Source organism: Enhydra lutris, unplaced genomic scaffold, assembly GCF_002288905.1.
Source record: "Enhydra lutris kenyoni isolate GAN:26980312 unplaced genomic scaffold, ASM228890v2 scaffoldscaffold22, whole genome shotgun sequence".
Lineage (NCBI taxonomy): Eukaryota > Metazoa > Chordata > Mammalia > Carnivora > Mustelidae > Enhydra > Enhydra lutris.
In genome coordinates this window covers 43,770,820-43,776,572 of record NW_019154106.1, presented here as the reverse complement: position 1 = coordinate 43,776,572, position 5,753 = coordinate 43,770,820, and positions in this window count along the sequence as shown.

Below are 5,753 nucleotides of genomic sequence, written 5' to 3'. Positions count from 1 at the left end.
AAAGAAAGAAAGAAAGAAAGAAAGAAAGAAAGAAAGAAAGAAAGAAAGAAAGAGAGAAAGAAAGAAAGAAAGAAAGAGAAAAAGAGAGAGAGGGACAGAGGGAGGGAGGGAGAGACAGGAAGGAAGAAAGGAAAGAAAGAAAGAAAAAGAAAAGAAGGAGAAAAGAACGAAAAGGAAGGAAGAAAAGATTCCGAAAGATGATGTAGCCTCTATGAAAGTAGCAAAGGTGTCCCATGCTAATACTTGCTCTGCTAGATCCTGGCAGGGTGTGGTCATGAAGGTCCGGTTTCTGAGGGTGGCTGTCAATACTAGGAACCAACTCAAGTCTCTGTGTCACATCCCAGAGGCCTCAGTGTGGCAGCTGGACATGGAGCCTGGCAGCTCTGAGACTCATGAGGAGCCAGCCCTCTGCTGTTTGGTGTCTCTCCCCATGGGCGCATCTCCCCACTCCATCCCGAGAGCTGGGTTCATCCCCACCTCTTCATCAAAGAATCTATAATTCTGATTGAGGTGGGGATACTGGCAATGGCCATATATTTTCTTCCTATATTCCCATATATTTATATCTTTGTAATATATTATACATATATTATATATATACATATTTATATATACATATAATACTATGTGATGTATATGTACACATACACTACTATAGATATAAAAGCAAGTGTGTGTATATGCATATATATATATATAAGTCCTAGTCATACCATTTTCAACATTAAAATCATTTTAAATGTCATGGTATCTCCCACACCCACACACACACACACACACAAGATGACCCCCCCCTCCCCACACACACACCAGACACTCATTTCACTTTATGGGTGGGAAAACCTAGTTGCAGGGAGGGAAAACACCTTGTCCAAGCCTCCACCCATTAGCGTCGGATGGAGCTGGACCAAGACTTCCACGTTCCCACCCCAGAGTCACTGCTCTCTCAGCTTTACATGCTGCCTTCCACACTTGGGCTCTTTTTTTCCCCTTCATATTTAGAAAGCATGGCATTTCCATATCATCTGTATTTTCCCCAGGGTGATTTTTACTTGTGCCCAGTGGGTGAGAGTAATTTTAACCTATGAGATAAGTCATCACAGGCCCAAGATAAAGAGGAGTATCACCATGGGCTCAAGGGAAATGAGGCAACAGCATGAAAGAGTATGTGTGTGTGTGTGTGTGTGTGTGTAGAATTAAATATATATAAATGTATATATATATAGAAAGTATATATTGCATATAAGTATATGTATAAGAGGTTATACATAATATAGATATTATATATGATGTCTAATAAATTCTATATCTTAACTTCTTATTCGTTCAGTATAGGTTTGTGAATGTGACATGAGAAGCTTGAATTCAAATCTTGATTCTACTGCTTACAAGATGAATGACTTTAGTTTTCTCGTGTGTAGAAGAGGGATGACGATACCTGCCTCCTAGGTAATTGTGAGGATTACATAAGCTCAGGTGCTACGTCAAAAATGCCTTTGGTTTGAGTGACAGAAATTCTCAGCTCTAGTGACTTAAACACAGTCAAACTCACTTTTCTCACACAAAGAGGTATCTAGAGGCAAGCAGCTGCTGGTTAGCAGTTCAGTTCTATGTGGGATGGTGTCTATGCAGTTCTCTTCTCCTTTCCTTCATGGTGGCAGAGTGACTGCTGAAACTCCTTCCACCATGTCTATAATCTGGGATGAAATGGTAAGGAGAAGGAGGAGTGTCCCTGTCAGGAAATCGAAAGCTTTCAGAGGAATCTCACAAGAGGCTGCCACGTATTTAGAGTTGTGTCATATGACCACCTCAGGCTGGAAGTTGGCAAAGAAGAAGGATTTGAGAGTCTTCAACCTACTATCCCTGCTGGCATAAAACCTCTGTCCTGGGACACATCTATATTGGTGTTGAATGAGTATTCTCCTTTTTTTGTTTGTTTGTTTGTTTGTTTCTGAAAGGTCCTATGAATGTGCCAGATGCCCTGGAATGGGGAGGTTGGCAAGATGACAAAAAAAGGGCTGAGCTGCTGGTTCTGTACTGGGGGACTGGGTGATTATTACCAGTCTAGCTCCCATGGGAGAATTCATTGGTACTAAAAGAAGGGCCACCTAGTGAATGAGGTGAGCATGCACGCTGCTGAGGACTAGCAAGGGACAGACATCTGCCTGACCCCACCCCACCCCCACTGGCTGGGATGCTGGACAGTTCCATCAGGACTGCTCTTACCACACTCAACATGTCCGCAAACATTGGCATTTCAGGACACTGAAACATATTCACCATTGGTGACTGTCCACCAAGGGCTGCATTGGCTTCTCCTTGCCAAAGCTCTGTGTTCAGAGCTCCCCTCTTTGACTGTGAGGACAGGTTCCTAGCAAGAGGTTGGCTTATGTCACCTGGAGACAGGGCAGGGCTGACAGCAGAAGGACAGTCAGGCAAAGAGGAAGATGGCAAGTTGGAGGGGCACATTCTTACACAAGGGGAGGCACAATGAAATGCAGAGTCTGAGGTGGGGAGTATCAAGTGGACAGAAGCATGATGAGTTCCTATCTCTGCTGCCTCTCGTCTTCCCCTCCTCCTCCTGATCATGCCAAAGACCTATTGCTTGGTCCTCTCCAATATCTCCTGCTTCTCAGCTCCTCTTTCTCTCATCCCTTAGCCCCCGCATGAAGATTCAAGGACAACCCCTGACCCCCCACCACCTCGGTCTCTCTTCCAACCAGGCAGCATCCCGATGGTGTGGAAGGAGCACTGGGCTGGCTGGAATCAGGAGTCCAGAGTTCCAAGCCTGACTCATCATCACCTTCCAGCCATATGACTGTCTCACTTAACTCATCTATAAAATGGGAAAATAATGCCATCATTGACGAGTTGCTCAGGATTGAGATAATTGATATTTTTTAAAGAGATTTCAAGAGCTAATCTGGTAGAGGTTTGAGTAGGAAGAGACCAGAGGAGTATGTGGGCTTCAGCTGTGTCACCCAAGCTTCCACAAAAGCAGTTCGTCTTCTGTCTCTTTTGGATGTTGAAATTTGGGGAATTACCCATGTGAAAAAAAAAATGGTTCCCTGTTTAAAAAAAAAAAAAAATCGGAAACCACCAATTCATGTCAAGGGCTTAGTATGTATTAGGCACTTAATAAATATTGCTTTCCCCCCCAGCGTCTTTTTCAAAGAATGGCAGTTACCATTTCCAATGGCTTTTGCTTTATGCACTTTTGAAAGTTAAAAAAAAAAAATACACTAAATGCTTGCCACTTGCATCTAATTAAGAGGATGGTTGGTCCAGTGATTCTGTGTGTCGAGATCACAACTCCGGTGCTTATCTCTTAATCCATCAGTTTCAAATGACCATCCAGGGACTCATTTTTCTTTGGTGTGACTTCTTTCTGTGGCCAAAATTTCCTGGACCTGCCTAACTCCCATCTCCATGCAGCTCCCCTTTCACTTAGCTGACCTGATAAATGGCCAGCAAAGTCTGGTTTCAGCAATGGGCACATTCCACTAGAAAACAATTAAAGTGACTGAAGCCTGCTGAGATCTAATTAATATTCACTCATCTGCCTGAACAGGTGCCAGTTATAGCAGAAGAAAAATACAGCTCCCAGAGTCAGGGAATTCGCTCTGGTCTAGAGCTCCTGGCACAGGTGTCAAAAGGAACGGGACAAAGTGAAGACAATTTTGTAAGAGGAAGGACATCAGGGAACAAAGAAGATGGGGTGCTGGTTTCTGCCCATGTGAAAGTGATACATAGAGACCCCCATGTCTGGATTTGTCCCCCTTTTAGCAGAAGTAGTGACTTGGATGTTTAGGCTCCTTTTTAAGGGTTGCATAATACATCTTCAGTTTCCTCTGCAGGGTCCTGAATAGGACCCTAAGATTCAGGGGGCACTTATTGAGCAAGACTTAGAGTGTTGGTGCTGTAGGAGACACAAAGACCCTCCCCACACTCCTGTGATCCCATAGGAGAGGATGACAGTTCTGAGTAGAGTCCAGGAAGCTCTATGTGGGGCCACAGCTAAAACCAAAGATTCTGGGATTTTACAGAGGAGATCACCTCCACCTGGAGGGGATGAAGGAAACTATACAGCAGAAGTGGCATGGAAAATGGGTCCTGGGATGTGGAGGTGGGATCAGGGCATTTGAGGAAGAGGGGATCCTGTGGGAGGTGGGAAGGTGTGGGCTGGGCTCAGGGTCCTGTGGTTTGGAGACGGAAGTCCAAGCTCCGGTCCAAGCCTCCATCTGCCCATGAGGAAGCAGGTTCAGGGAAGGAATATGTCCAAATCCACATACCCGACTAAAGGTTTCTGATAAGTTCCAGAGCAGTAGTTAACCAACTCAGGAAACAATACAAGATGAACTATAATTGGTCACTAACTGACTAGAAGAAACTCTGGAGTTCAGAGGAGATAGAGTGGAGTAGGGGACAGCTGAAGCCTTCCTGGAGAATGTGCAAGGGGAGCTTCTTAAGGAGGAGGGTAGAAGAAACAGAAAAGGGGACCTTCTCACCGTGGGACCCAGGCATCCAGTCAGGCACCTTATACACCTAGTGGAGAGAAGGATGAATTACGGTTACTATTTTTGTGGAACGATTATGTGCCAGGTGTTTTATTTATGCCACCTCTAATCTTTGAAATGATCCTTCTGGGTAGGTATAATTATTCCAGTTTTGCAGACGAGAAAACAGACAGTCACAGAGGTTAAACCCCTTACCAAATCCACCCTGCTGTTGAGAGTCAGAGCCAAGAAGTCAAAAATCATCAGCTTCCTTTACCACAGTGATTCCCAGGGTGTTAACATATACGAGAAAACAGGTTCAGAGCAGTGAAGTAATTTGCCCAAGGTCACATAGCGAATATGTGGCAGACTCTAAGGCCAGAACTGATGTTTGTTTTGTTTTATTTTGATTTTTGAACATATTCTTTCACCAACGTGGGTTTGGATGGGCCCTGTGGGAATGGGTAAAGTGTGAAGAATAGAATAGCGGCTGGCACAAGAGCGCCCCCTGCAGGATGCTCTGTCATCTTACCGCCTGTCCATCATACCCTATGGACCTGAAAGGCACGGAGCCTTCCCGTTCTCCGCCATTACCTTCTCAGGCTGCAACCAGGTATCCTTTGCTCTCCCTCCGTTGTGCCGTGACTGATGAAAAATTGGAATTATTAAATTCACTCACTCTCCTGATCGTGCACAGAGTTTCGTACCAACTCTCTAGCTCCCTAATCTCTGGGCAAGTCAGTTCATGTCTCTGAGTCTCAGCTTCCGCCTAAGATGGACATGTCAATCTCTATTCCCAGAATTGCTTGAGGACGAAACGGAGCAATGCTAATTAAGGGTTAAGAACAATGCCTGGTACATATTTGGTGTTGGGTGCACAGGTGACGTCCCCAAAATATCATTGGTGGATGATGTGGTTGCCGATAGATAGTATTTTCATCGAGCCTCCTTGTCCCCAGGATCCACTGAGACTGACCCAGCTGGCCGGCACCCCTGCTGTCCTTTCCCTGCTGATGTGGGCTGCCTACAAGGTTCCTTGTTGCTACGTGGCGGGAAGGACACAGCTAGGGAATGGGGATGAGGGGAGGGCAAGAGTCTCCTGGCAGTAACTCGTGGAAGTAATGATGAGATCTGGGGTAAGGGTGGTAGATAAAGGAGGGCCTGCTTCATGACCAGCCAGGATTCCCTGGGGTAAGCAGTTTCTGAGAAGGAAGTGAAGTCCCTTTCCTCTCCACTCTTCTCATTCCTGCCTTGGTC